This window comes from Bubalus bubalis, chromosome 22 (assembly GCF_019923935.1).
Source record: "Bubalus bubalis isolate 160015118507 breed Murrah chromosome 22, NDDB_SH_1, whole genome shotgun sequence".
Lineage (NCBI taxonomy): Eukaryota > Metazoa > Chordata > Mammalia > Artiodactyla > Bovidae > Bubalus > Bubalus bubalis.
In genome coordinates, this window is record NC_059178.1 from 42693348 (window position 1) to 42708393 (window position 15046).

The window sequence follows — 15046 nt, forward strand, 5'->3', positions numbered from 1 at the left end:
AGAGTTGACTTTCAGGGGTTTCTCCAGCCTTGGAGCTAAATTTCACCTCCAAAATTAGAATTCGAGTCTGGTTAGTTTGAAAAGTAGGAGGGCTTATATATACCTCAAGGGACCCCATGACCATGACCTTGGCAACATGTTTTCAATCTTCAGGAAGGGAAACTAGCATATAGATGTACTGTCTACATGCCAAATATTGTACCAGTTATTCTCAAATGTATTATTTCCTCTAACTTTGATGACAACCTTATGATTGAAGATTGTTTTAGATAAGACTGAAGCTCCATGAGCTAAGCAGCTCACTGAGTCCCCCACAGAGCTGGCTTTCAAATATGCAAGCCTCATATTTTGGCCCTGCACCCGTGGACACACGGTGGAAGAGTGGAATGCCCTGAATTAACATGGAATATAGTAGGAAGCACAGGGCAGATTAGGGTGGGATAAGACTTCATTTCCACCTTTCCCCATTCCTTTTCCCCAAGAGGGTCTCATAAGCTCCTCCCATGCTCAGTGCAGTTGGCAGACCTCTCCAGAGGATTTGCAATTCAAAGAGATATGTGAATTGAAAGGGAAATATCCCCAGTGGTAGGTACCTAGTGTCCACTGAGAGGACAGCTGGAGGTGGGTGGACAGGTCCTAAGGATTTTAGAGCCTGGGCATAAGGCTGTCTACTCCCAGTATCCCCTTCCTCTGCCAGACCCACTTCCCTCTGCCCTTTCTTATCTGGCTCCTCTGCTTCTTTTCAGGACTCTGAGTTGCTAGGCAACTCCATTTTGGAGCTGAGGTTCTCACTGTGGCGAGCAGCTTCCACGCAGGGACGGGGAGTTGATGGCGCCGGTGATTACAGGTGTCTGTGCAGAAAGGCAGACAACAGCACCCACCTCATTGCCTTCCAGGGACAGAGGAAATGAGAGGTCTGGGAAGGGGAAGCAAAGTTTTGCCCAGGCCACTTTCCACCTCTCCGTTCTGCTCTCCGGTTCCCTTCTCCCACCAGCAGGGCTTCCTTCCACTCAGGCCCCAGGATCTCCCTGGTGCTCCTGGCTTCCTAGTGTCCCATCAGACCACAGAGATCTGGACCACCCAGGCCCTTAACACCTTTCCTGGAGCTCCCTCAGCTGTTCGCCCTTTATGGGCATGATGCTCACCTTGGGAGACCTCCATGGCTTCACTTTGTTAAGTAGGCTCTGTAAGTAAGGCTCTCTGTTTCTGCAAGCTGGAGAGGTGAGAGCTCGATCCATTTCTGTTGTGCTCCTTTGACTGCAGGGAAAGTGATGTGTCTATTCATGGTCAGCCTAAGCTGCCTCCGGGGTGATGCTCAGAGGGCAGCCTAAGGGAGACTTGCCGCTTCCCTGGTACAGGCTTAAACGTTTACTGAGTTCATACTCTGGGTCAGGTACCACCCATTCTTGATGCTGGTGATTCCATAAGCAAGGAGACATTCAGTCTCTGACCTCACAGAGCAATACTTATATTGGACGAGAACATCAGCAAACAATAGACAGTTAAACAAGTAATGGTACTTCGTAAGGTGGCTTTGACAGTTCCCTTCTGGAAGGACTGTCCTGCTCAGAACTGGAGGGACCCTGGGTTTCTTTCTATCAATGTACACCCTGGACAATGTGGAGCTCATCACTGTGGCATTTCCCAGATCACCGTTAAGTAGTCCTGGTGGCAGAGGTGATCCTAAGTGTGTTTATGTGTGTGTCACCTTCATGGACGCGCGTTTGTGTGGTAGAGGCTTGAGGATATGAGGATCAGAGCTGATGGTACTGCTCAGAATGAACCAGCTTGCTGAATGAAAATCGAGGCTGTCAGTCCAATACAGCTTTGGGGAAGCGCGTGATCTAGCCTGGCCAATCAGAGCTCAGTGATTAGTTAGGCAGGACCATGTGGTCTCAGGTTAGCCAATTAGAATTCATTCCTGCATTCTGGGTAGGAGGAGTTCTTTTTCTGCAGGAGTTGCCCAGCAGCTATTGCTCAACTTGAGGCGAGCACAGCCCACCCAGAGGAAGTTGGAGAAAGCGAAAAAGTGAGAGCCTGAGGCCAGTCTACGTTTGGATCTTTGGGTTTCATAAGCCAGTATACTCCATTTTATTTTATTTGTTCCATTTTATTATTTTATTTGATTAAGGCTTAAGCCAGTTTGGACCACAAGGAGATCCAACCAGTCTATTCTAAAGGAGATCAGTCCTGGGTGTTCTTTGGAATGAATGATGCTAAAGCTGAAACTCCAGTACTTTGGCCACCTCATGCAAAGAGTTGACTCATTGGAAAAGACTCTGATGCTGGAAGGGATTGGGGGCAGGGGGAGAAGGGGACGACAGAGGATGAGATGGCTGGATGGCATCACTGACTCGATGGACGTGAGTTTGAGTGAACTCCAGGAGTTGGTGATGGACAGGGAGGCCTGGTGTGCTGCAATTCATGGAGTTGCAAAGAGTCGGACCTGACTGAGCGACTGAACTGAACTGAACTGAAGCCAGTTTGCTTGGATTTTTACCCCTTCCCCAAGTAAAGTTTCTGTATCCATATGATGTCATCATTGCTCCCCACCCCTGGGTCCCTTTGTTGCCCAAGTATCCAGGGTTGTCCTCCAGGCTGAGGAGTCCTTTCGTAGTCCAAACTCCGAGTTTCAGGCCAGGGACTGCGTATTCCCTCTTCTTTCTGGCAGAACACACCTGTGCTCTGCTCCATTTCTTCAGGGCCCTACCCTCAGCAAAGTTTTGTTTGATCAATTACAGTAGGTTGTAGATGGCTAAAGGGCTTCCTTGGTGGCTCAGCAGTAAAGAACCCACCCACAGTTCAGGAGATGCTGGTTCTATCCCTGGGTCAGGAAGATCCGCTGGAGGAGAGCATGGCAACCCACTCCAGTATTCTAGCCAGAAAAATCTCATGGACACAAGAACCTGACAGGCTATGGTCCATGGGGTCACAAAGAGTTGGACACAACTGAAGTGTCTAAGCACACACAATAGCTAAAAGTTGCTCTGGCCATATTGATGGTATTTTCACGTTTGTACTGTGGTTCTTTGCTGTAATCCATGGACCGGGATACCTAATGGTGGGAGTCCAGGCAGTGTGGCAGGCTGCAGAGAGATAGCTTCATAGGATGCTCCTCTTAGTGACTCTGAAGTTCCTTGGCTGGATGTTCAGTTTTTCTGCCTGTGTCCATGGCTGAGGGCCAACTACCTTGGCTCACAGTGAAATGCCAGGGCCTCTGCCACTGCGAGGAGGTCACGTCCTTCTCATAGAAGGAGGGAGAAAGGTACTGAAGGGAAAGCTTTTGGAAACAGGCATCCAATGAACCTCTGAGTCCTGGAGTGGCCTGGACTAGTCAGTGACTTTGCTCTTCTCCTTTATATGAGTGAGCTGAACCCCCAAGTCCTCTTCCAATGCTCATGTCTTCAGAGGGATGTCTGTGACTCTGAGTGACTCCTGGGTCTTGTGTTTTAGCATGAGAGTATCCCCAGAGGGAAGCTTCCTAGGTGTCTCAGTGGTAAAGAATCCACCTGCCAATGCAGAAAATGTGGGTTTGATCCTTGGGTCAAGAAGATCCCCTGGAATAGGAAATGGCAACCCACTCCAGTATCCTTGCCTGGGAAATCCCATGGACAGAGGAGACTAGTGGGCTACAGTCCATGGGGTGACTAAAGTCATACAACAACAGAATCCCCATAGGAGTGTAAGGCATATTTAAAAGGATACTTTGTGCAGTTCACTCTCATTTCACAATCCACTCAGAGTTTTCTTGCTCCCTTCTACTGGTTTCAGCCTTGTTTCGTGACTTACTCCTGTTCATTGCACAGGGCGGTGAGTGGGAAGTGTGAGGAGTTTAACTCCTGCAGTTGGGACAACTGGGTTCCAGTCTCAACATGGCTACTATCCAAAGAGCCGAGTCCTTGAAAGAGGTACCTGGTACTTTTGATCTGTGTTCTTATTTGTAAAATGGGAATGAGACCATTTTGCTTTGCTCACAGGTTGTGGTTTATGTGACACATTAAATGCAAATGCAATGAAGAGATAGAGGCTGTGTAAAAATACCAGGGATTGCTTGGCACTTGGTTTGCTGGAGGCCAAGTTTCAGCTTTCTTTGGTTATCCTGCATCTGGGTTCATCCTACCCTAGCTGCCTCTGCCATGCCTCCCTGACCCCAAGGAAAATCAAGTCTTGTGCCTGAGCTGCACCTGTAGGGCAGCCAGTGCTGTGTCTGTCATCAGCCCTCTGAACCTCTCTTCAGAAAAGGTTGATGATGACTCACCAGGGCAGCAGGTGGCGAGACGGGTCTAAAATTATAGTGGAACCGACCATTCAGAAGAGACAGGCGCATATGGAATTGGTACCTCTGCCCTGATCATCATCAAGTTCTCAAGGAATCACCCGGAGACAAGGAAAAGTAGAAAAATATTAAGCTCCGTGGAAATACTGCTTTGGATGACATTGTCAACATTGCCTGACAGATGCAGTATTTCCACAGAGCTCTCTGGAGCCACTAAAGAGATCCTGGGGACTGCACAGTCTGTGGTTGCTGTGTTGATGGCGGCCTTTGTGACATTCATATGTGACATTAACAGCGTTGTGGTACAATGGCCAGCTACTTAAATATTTCAATAAAGAATCATTTGATATTTAGGAAAAAAATTTTTACAAAAGGAAAAATTACCAAGGGAAAGTGTTACATTTTGGTAATACACATTGGAAGACAGGGTTAGTTTTCTGCCACATCCAGGAAGCAGTGGGGCGAAACTCCATCTGACAATGGATTGTGAGATGGCAGCTCAGAGAGGGAAGGATATCAGCTCAGCCTCACACAGCCAGTCCCTGGGCTGAGGTGCAGTCTGTGAGCAGAGCAGGAGGTGCTCCTCCCAGTGTCCTGTCAGCTTACTCTCCCAATTTCCAGGTTAGAGATTTGAATCAGATACAAGGCAAATGCTTAGGCAAGGGAAAAGGGTTTTGCCAGCTTGCTCCACAGGGAAAGAGTCTGTGATATGATATGAAGCCGAAAATAGAGTGTCTCAGGAAAGAAGGTTTGGCCGCTGACTGCCTTGTGGTGGGTGTGGGGGCCTCCTCCAGGAAGGCGGGAGCTGAGATGAGAATAGGACACGGTCGCTGCCCGTGGTGTACTGCTGAGCGCAGACGCTCTGGGCGGGCGTTTGGAATCCGTGTCATAAGAAAGGGGTCCCACCGGAAAGGCTGCTTTAGCAGTGCTGTCCTGCTGGGGTCTGTGGAACATCCTGACACAGTCCGGGGCTTGAACAAGGGCCAAGGATTTATCCAGAAACAGCAAGCCCTGTACAAAGACGATCCCGGATTTAGAACAGATGAAAGGTACTTTGAGGGAGTTCAAAGAACGGGCGCATGCTCCCTGATGGCTTCTTGCTGGATATTTTGAGGTGACTGGGGCACGTTTTCCCGCCCAGCTTCTCCCAGGGGTCTTTTCTAACACAGTTTCTCTCCATTAGTATATTCCAGACCTCACGGGTTCGGAAGTCTTAATATGGAAATTCCTGCAGTGGAGGGAACAGGCTTCTCCCAGTTGGGGTTTGCTGAGGCCATTATTCTGATGATGTTAATGGTGATGATTAATTGGCTCTAACGATGGAGATGTGGAAAGTAATGAGGCTACCTGATTGGGCGACGGGAAAGATGGAGCTTGTGGCCACGTGGTGAGGATGGTTCTAGTGACGGTGTTGACAATAGCAGGGAGCACAGTATTAGAAATTTGTTGAAAAATCTAGGGGACAGACCTTAACTTGAACTTTACTATCTTCTCCGGGAAGGCAGATAATTGGCAAAAAAAAAAAAAAAAAAAAAAAAGATAAATGTGCCTCTGACAAAGGGGAAAAGAAAATACCTTTTCCTGTGGTCAGTTCTATCTAACCAGCTACTTGGTGTCAGTTCTACTAGGTATATTGCAACACGGCACCAGCTTTCTGGTGGACCCAGGGCAGTGTACATGAAGAAGCAAACTCTACCAAGTTGATACTAGTGACCACAAACAAACCTGTGACCTCCCAAATGGAGGGTTAAAACAAGGAGACAGTCATCCTCATTGTCATTCTCCAAACAGCGTCTAGAGAGAAAGGATGTGAAAAGTCAGTTGTCAGCTCTTCTTATAGATCTGAAGCAATCCCACTGCTTTCGAGGAGCATTTCATGTGAGGTTGTGCTTGCGATAAGCCTTCTACTCCCGTTTCCACCCTGGAGTCCCAATGTCCTTGGTTTTCTGAGTCACTGGGTCCAACTAGTGATATGACAGCATTAAGGCAAAGGAACTTTGAGGTCTGACTCCTTTTCATGGCACCAATGGCATCCGAAACAGCAAGGGAAAGGTTAAGGTCTCCAAAGGCTAGTGAAGGAAGAGGGTGACATGAGTTCTAGGTAATCCCAACTTTGCTGATTCCCAAAAGCATTAAAAGAAAAAAAAAAGAGATTAGCCAAATTTAACCAGTTACCATCAAGTAACAGAGATACCTTTACTTCATCTGATTTTGGTGACGTTGTGAAATGTGAGAAGCTTGATTTCAGAGCCCCTAGCCTTATTTTCCTCTCATTTTCTTTTTCCTTCTCTGTGGATGTCCTCATATCCCTGCCTCAGTTGTGCACCATTATTCCTCCATTCCAGGGATAAAATCCCAGGAACACACTCTGTGATGTTGAGACAGAATAACAATAGTGTGGCTGCCAGATCTGTCATACCGTGAACATGTGCTCCCTTCCCAGGGAACTTTCTCTCTGATGAAAAAGCCTAGAGAAGAAAGTGCTTACCCATGGTGGGGATCGGAAATGGTAGATTAGCACAGAGAAGATCCTTTGCCCTGCAAACCACACCATGAAGGTGGTGCCATGTGCTAGGGCATGTGGTTTAATGGGACTGAGGGCTCTGCCCTTTGGAACTGTGGTTCTGTAGCTTGTCTCTGTATTAACTGGAGGAATGAAGATAGCAATATCCTGCTAACTATTGGTTAATAAAGAGGACCCACCTTTTCCTAGAAAGTGACTTCTTCCTAAGAAAAGGAAGGTGAGCTGTCAATTTCTTCATTGGTCCTCGTGTTTTATTAGCTCTTTTTTTTTCTGGTGAGTGAAAAAAGAAATGCTGGGAAGCTAGAAGTGTAACTGAAAGGAATTGTGCAGAACAAGTTCAAACTATAAAAGGATAAAAAGGATTTTGTTTACTGGTTGTTTTAGGTCCAGAAGTTCTCAAGAAGACTTATCAGCATGCATAAGATTGGAACCAAGGAATACAGTAACATTTAGAACTCCCATTCATTCAGTCATTCATTTATATAACAAATATACCTGGGTTAATTTTTATAGGGCCAAAGAATTTAGGACTGAAAGTGTTCCAGAGAGGAGAGCTGTGAGGCAGCAAAGGAGAAAAGGGAAAAAAGGAAAGTGAGTTCCAGTTATCAAATGTTGTGTGGCAGATTGCCCCCAAACTTAATAACCTAAAATATAGCAATCATTTTATTGTTTTCATCTCTGAAAGTTCAAGGATTAACTAGGCTCAGCCAGGCAATTCTTGTTCAGGGTCTCTCAGGTAGCAGGAAGATAGTCAGAGAAGGCAATGGCACTCTACTCCAGTGCTCTTGCCTGGAAAATCCCATGGATGGAGGAGCCTGGTAGGCTGCAGTCCGTGGGGTCACGAAGAGTCGGACGTGACTAAGCGACTTCACTTTCACTTTTCGCTTTCATGCATTGGAGAACCCACTGGAGTGGGAACCCACTTGAGTGGCAACCCACTCCAGTGTTCTTGCCTGGAGAATCCCAGGGACGGGGGAGCCTGGTGGGCTGCAGTCTACGGGGTCGCACAGGGTCAGACATGACTGAAGAGACTTAGCAGTAGCAGCAGCAGTTATGGGGGAGGGACTGGAGTGATCATAAAGTCTTTCTCACTTGCATACTGGTGGTTGTTGCTGGCTGTTGTCTGGAACTTCAGCTGAGGCTCTTAGCGAGCTGATGACCTATACTTGGACTCTTCTTGTGGCTTGGGCTTCCTCACAGGATGGCAGCTGGTTTCCAAAAACAAAAGAGCATCTCAAGAGAACTGGATGGAAGCACTATCCTCTTGTATGTCCTGGCTTCAGAAGTCACAAGACTGACTCAGATTCCAAGTCAGGGAACACGACCTGTCTCTTCATTGGAGAAATGTGAATGCCAATTGAAAGAATGTATGGAGAACTTGTTGCAGCCATTTTGAAAAAGGTAGGTAGATCCAGGTGTGAGTGGTCTTGAATGAAATCTTGCTGAAGAACTAATACTAATTAATGAAGACAAATCTGGAATAATTAGTCAGCCATACTAGGAAACATATAATCAAATGAGTGATTTTGTAACATGAATAGTTATGGCTAAAAGATAGAGTCAGAGCAGACTTCATGGAAGAAGTAGGACTTTGAGGTGACTTTGAAGCCTGTGTAAGGCCTATTTGAAAGAAAGAAAGTGAAAGTGTTAGTCACACAGTCATGTCCAACTCAGACCCCATGGACTACAGGAGCCCGCCAGGCTCCTCTGTTCTTGGGATTCTCCAGGGAAGAATACTGGAGAGGGTAGCCATTCCCTTCTTCAGGGGATCTTCCTGACCCAGCAATCAAGCCGGGGTCTCCTGCATTGCAGATAGATTCTTTACTGTCTGAACCAACAGGGAAACCCAGGGTCCATTTGGTTATGTTTAATTTATGTTCATTTTTCACCAACACAGAAAAGAAATGATAATAAACAAAATTATAATTATTGGTAATTCTTCCCATTACCGATGAGATAACTAGTTAACATTTCCAGGTGCATCTTCCTCAGTTTCCCCACTCCATAAATGTATTAATATTACAAATTTGCAATCCTACTTAACTTTTTAATTTTGTGAATGTTTTCCAAAACTATTAAACATTTTTCTAAAATATAATGTTGAATCTCTGCAGAGCATTCTGTCATGTGAATATGCTATGGTTTACTTTTAAATCATTTACTGTTGGGAATTTAAACTGTTGCATTTTTTTATATGGGAATCTTGGTGCTTATCTATGATTAGTCTCTTAGGATTAATTCCTAAAGGTAGAATTATTGGTCAGAAGTTTTCCATATTTTAGAAACCTTTTACATAGCTTGTCATGGTGACTTCTAGGACAGATTATGCTGGTTGCCCATCCCACCAGGCTGAGTCCCTATTTAATTGCACGTTTGCCAATATTGATTGTTACTGGCTGCAAAGGACAGCTTTCTATTTGAGAGACCAAAGTGGAACTTTGGGCTTTACTCTGATTTTATCTTATTATTAGAAGGGAAGTATTTCCCCATATATGTTTTTATCATCTCAGTGTTTTTTTAAAAGTGACTTGCTGGTTTAAATTATTTGCCTATTTTTTCCATTGGCATTTTCCCTCCTATTGATTAGTAGCAGCAATTTATAAATTATTACTCTTTTGTTTAACACATATGGTGCTTTTTTCTCGTTTGATCTTTTTGTTTTCCAGGTTTGTCTGTGATGGAGTTTTTAGATGGAGGGAGTTTTTTTAAGTTTCTGTGTGGTCACATCTAGTAATCTTTTTATTTATATATTTTTCTTTTGTTCTTACCTATGAAAGTCCTTATTAATAATAACAGATTAATTTTTACCTTGTTTTTCTTTTGTGTTCACACACATACCCACACCCACACACATACATAAAACACTGAATTGTCAACTCAATCTGGACTATATCTTAAGGTACATTCTGTGGAGGGGTCTCCTAAAGTTTGTTTCCCAAATATTTACCCATATGTAGGATGACAGGATTTAGATCAGTAGAGGGAGAAGCCTGCACCCTTAAAGGGAGAAATTGTGTGATTCTGGTTGAAGTAGAGGGGGGCTGTAGAGGGATGCCAGGCAAAGTTGGTGGGGGGGGTGCCTTATGGCATTAAGAACCATACATGTGACATTGAAGTCACTCAGTCGTGTCTTACTCTTTGTGACCCCATGGACTGTAGCCTACCAGACTCCTCCGTCCATGGAATTTTCCAGGCAAGAGTACTGGAGTGGGTTGCCATTTCCTCCTCCAGGAGATCTTCCCGACCTAAGGATTGAACCTGGGTCTCCTGCATTGTAGGCAGATGCTTTACCATCTGAGCCACCAGGGAAGTCCATACAGGGAAGAACCATACAGGTTGGGGAATAGGGAAATTGTTGTTTTCTGTTCCTGAACATCTCTTCAGGACTTGTGAGGAGTCAGGTACTCTGGTAAATATACGTAATATTTCATTTAATTCTCACTACTGCCTACGAGGCAGGTACTATTATTATCATTTTATAGATGAGATGATTGAGGCTTAGTAAATGGCAGGGCTGGGACGGAGTCCAACTCCAGCTATTTTCAAAGCTCTGGCGTTCAACCGCTGTGCTTATTCATTTCTCAATATAATTAACCTAAGAGTTTCAGAAAGTTCATCCGGAAACATTGTACCAGTTAAAAAGGAGTGGGGAGTGATTGAGGTCAGGAGCTTTGGAGATTCTGGAGGATACAGTGACGAGGTCCTATAGAGAGGCAGGGCTGGGGATGGCCCATGACAATACAGAGGGATGAAGAGAAGCTGGGAGCAAGCGGTGCAGGGACTGGGAGGGGAGCTTGCTGAATTTAGTATCTTTCAGTTTTGGCTCTTATTCTAAATATTTGATGGGGGTCTTGCTCTGGGTCTTCATCAACTGACCTTAGCAGTTACCACTCTCCTGAGACTTAAACAGAAATATCCAAGGACCAGATAGTCTTGTATCAAAATTGAGAAAAGGACCCAAAATGCTTCTTTTCCCATCCATCTAGATCCTCCAAGGAAGCCAGAGTGATTAAGGGAAGTTTATTGTTTTTCCCCCAAGGGATGAAGCTGTACCTTCATTCCCTCGATGAACGTTAATGAAGCATAGAGTCTGCTGTGAGGGACCTAAAGACACATTGAAACAGAGCCTGCCCGCATGGAGGTGAGACTGAACAGAAGTAGTAACTTGCCCTTGTACATAAACATCACACAAAATGGGAATTTCAAATCCCCCCAAAGAGGCATAGTTAATAGGTTATAGGAGGTCTAAAAAGAGAGAACTATTCTTATTGGGAGGGCTGGGAGCAGACAGAACTAATAACTAGTTTCTGAGTTGGGTTGTGCTAGGCTTGCTAGAAGAAACAGAGAAGAATCTTGTGTAATTTTCAAATTTTAAATATATTTGTGTAGGATATGATGAATATAAATTAATATAAATATAATTCTATTATAGTTAAATTATCAATGACATCATTCAAAATGCTCCTATTCTTACTTTTTCTGTACTTGATAAAATATTCTCAGGAAAATGTTGATATGTCTCACTATGATTACATATTTTCTCTTTTCCCTTATGTTTCTTCTGATTTTTGTTTTATATATCTTTTTTCTTTGTTGTTAGATGTCTAATGGTTTATGATGTTGATCTTCTTTGTGAATTGTACCCTTTATCTTTACAATATTCATCTTTGTTTCATTTAAAAATCAATCAATTAATTAAAAAAATTAAAAAAAAAGACTCGTGTAATTTTCATTCTTTGTTTGCAAACCCTGTGACCTGCCCTCCTACAGGCATGGGTGACTCCCTTGGCATTTGTCCCTCCTGCTCTTCAATCATGGTCTTGTCATGCTATAATTACAATAATAGAACAGCTCAGTTGCTTAGGATGTTCTAAGAAAGAGGACAAAAGCAAACATATAAGAAATAAACTGCAGCTCAGTGCACAGATCATGCATCTTTATCAAAAGAATTACAGAATGGATGCTGCTTTTCTTCTCCACCCCAGCACAAATTGAAGTCCTAACTCTATTTCAAAGTCTTCCCAAATAACTCAAACTGCATAGATCACCCACAGCCCTTATATTTATAGCCCCAATTTGGTCTTGTGGTTCTTGGTAACGGAGCAATCATAAATAGACTTAGGTCTGCAAGAACTCCCTTGAAGAGGCTCCTTGGCCTCACCAGACAGGTCCATGAGGAGAGGGAGAATGAACCTCACTGCTTAAGGTGGCCTGAGTTTGAGTCCCAGTCCTGTAAGTTCCTCTCAGTTTCAAACTGTTACCTAATGTCTCTAAGCACCAGTTCATTCATCTGTGAAAAGGGAATAAATATCAGCACCCACTTCACTGGATTGTTATGAGAATTATGTGAGGTTGTAGAATAAACATTCAATACATAGGCAGGATTAATGCAGAATGAGTACAAGCAGAAGTCCCAGTTGGATGCTATTCCATATATTTCATTGAATTTTTATAACTGGACCATTTTTGGTCTGGCAGTTCTCTTTCCCTGGTTGTGTCATCAGAATGCTTGGAATGGGTCTTTCTCATCTTGTGACAGGGCGAGTATATCCTGATGAACATATTCTTTGTGTTATCATTTGAAATCTCCTCTGAAGTGTTGGCAAGTGCCCTAGGTTTGGAACTGTAAGTCGGAGACTGCAAACTGGCCAATGTTCCCTTTCCTCCTGTATATAACCCGCCAGAACAGGCGGCTCACTCTGCTGGATCTGCCAGTTTTACTTATCTGTACTCTTTTCTAGACAGTGAGTCCAGGGGGGAGAGGATGGGTCCTTGATCTCAGCTGCTGCTAAGTCGCTTCATTCGTGTCCGACGCTGTGCGACCCCAGAGACAGCAGCCCACCAGGCTCCCCCGTCCCTGGGATTCTCCAGGCAAGAACACTAGAGTCGGTTGCCATTTCCTTCTCCAATGCATGAAAGTGAAAAGTGGAAGTGAAGTCGCCCAGTTGTGTCCGACTCCTAGCGACCCCATGGACTGCAGCCTACCAGACTCCTCTGTCCATGGGATTTTCCAGGCAAGAGTACTGGAGTGGGGTGCCATTGCCTTCTCCGTTGAGCTCAGCTACATGATGTGTATTGCCTGGACACACAGCACAGAACCTGGCACATGGTGAACATTCACTATTTGTTGACTGGATGGCATGTTGCTGCATGGGTGCCCAAGGATTAGTGATAAACACCTGTTGGGCCCTTTATTTATTTATTTTTTAACTTACCTAAACTTCACCACAACCTTGTAAACTAGATACTTTCATTTCCAATTTATTAACAGAGAAACACCCAAGGGCAAAGAGTGACGTGCCTCCCTTCTCCATCCACTGTCTCGGTCATCCTAAAATACTCTGATTTTCATTATCATTATACCACTTATTAGCCACATGCACCTGGCGAGTCACAAATCTTATACAGAGTCATATTTTCTTATAATCAGAGCTGCCTTGCTGCCTTGGGAACATTTTAATGTTTTCTGGATATTCACAATCCTGACAAATAAGTGACTCATCATGATATTGTTTTGATGATGCCTGACAATGGCTTCTCTATTTTTAACATTGAGTGGCAGGAACCAATAATATTAGGCCCTTTTATCCTTTTTTGAGAGGAAAGAAAAGTGAAAGGTTATGAGTTTAAGGAGTATCTGTACGGAGGGAGGGCTGGCCTCACCCAACACCCAGGAGAGAAACTATCCTGCTATCTCCAGTACCTGTTCTCAGCTTGCGGCTCCAGGCCACATCAGGGTCTGCTTTCTGGGAATCTTCACAACAGTGTCTCCAGCACTGTCTACTTTGTGATTGCTGTCAGTTTCACCTTGGGCATGTCTCTCTCTAACTATACTCCTTGCATATTTTCTCCCTTTCTGGTACATTTCTGTTTACATAGCTCAGGTTCTTCCTCAGCATTTCCAGCAACTTTCAAATTATTGACACAGTGTGAGAATCCCTTTTATTTTTTGAAAGTATGGACGATTGAACAAATGAATGAATAAGTAAATACATTTGGAGAAGAATTCAGAAGGTGTCCAAGCAGTGTGTGATGTAGAACAGAGAAGGCAGGAAGGGAGTTGGTGGTGTTTCCTGGTGGTTCACATGCAGGCTCTGGGGTCAGAAGGCCTGAGATGGGCTCTGGTTTTACTACCCACCAGCCCTGAGACCTTGGGTGGGTTACTTACCTTTGTGAAGCCAGCATGAGACATGGCAGTAGCTTTATCACTTAACTATTGTTGTGTCACAAACCACCCTAAAACTCGGTGGCTTAAAACGATGATCATTTTTACTGTTCACGTGGCTGTGGGTCAAGAAAGGCTGTCTAATCTAGACTGGATTTCACTGGGGTGTCTTCGTGTCTCCTGTACCAGTGGGCCAGCCTGGGAATGATCTCCTGGGTTGACAGAATTGTAAAAAAACAAAAGGAAACATATAAGGTCTTCTAGGGCCTAGGTTGGGAGAAGGCAATGGCACCCCATTCCAGTACTCTTGCCTGGAAAATCTCATGAATGGAGGAGCCTGGTGTGCTGCAGTCTATGGGGTTGCTAGGAGTCGAACACGACTGAGCAACTTCACTTTCACTTTTCATTTTCATGCATTGGTGAAGGAAATGGCAACCCACTCCAGTGTTCTTGCCTGGAGAATCCCAGGGATGGGGGAGCCTGGTGGGCTGCCATCTCTGGGGTCGCACAGAGTCGGACATGACTGAAGTGATTTAGCAGCAGCAGCAGCAGGGCCTAGGTTTGGAACTTGAGGCTGCCATTTTCACTCACATATCATTGTGTGAAAAATTATATATATATATATATATGTGTAGGATTTCACTATATGTATGATTTTCACTCACATATCACAAGTCACATGGCCACACTCAAAGTTAAGGGGAGGGGGAATATGCCAGGCTGGCTCATCATAAGGGCACCCCGATGGTATGGATGCTGCAGGTGGGGTAGGGGGTGAAATATTTAATTCAGTAATGCATTTTATCATACTACCTTTCTGAACCATGGGAAAAATGGAAAGGGATGATCTTTGTTATGCTCTCTGCCTGGCATTTTGTGAGCACTTCACATGTGATTAGTTAGGTTACACATCTTGTAAGCAGTGCATAATCCACAGCTATTGTAGCTGTTGTAACTGTTATTGTCAGAAATGCAGACATGTTATCCCAAAGATCAAGACTCATAGAGAACTAAGCTGGAAGGAGCTGATGAAGCACTCTTTGTTTGGGTAGAAAAAGGAAAATTTTACTCATTCAGCAAA

The 15046-nt window shown here is 44.4% G+C and overlaps 1 long non-coding RNA gene across 1 annotated transcript; it reads left to right on the forward strand.

The window, feature by feature from the left end:
* Positions 1–750: 750 nt before the first annotated feature.
* Positions 751–11236, forward strand: LOC123331182. The gene is made up of 3 exons (XR_006547700.2): positions 751–847; positions 8001–8201; positions 10840–11236. It is a non-coding gene; the product is annotated as an uncharacterized LOC123331182 (long non-coding RNA).
* Positions 11237–15046: the final 3810 nt, after the last annotated feature.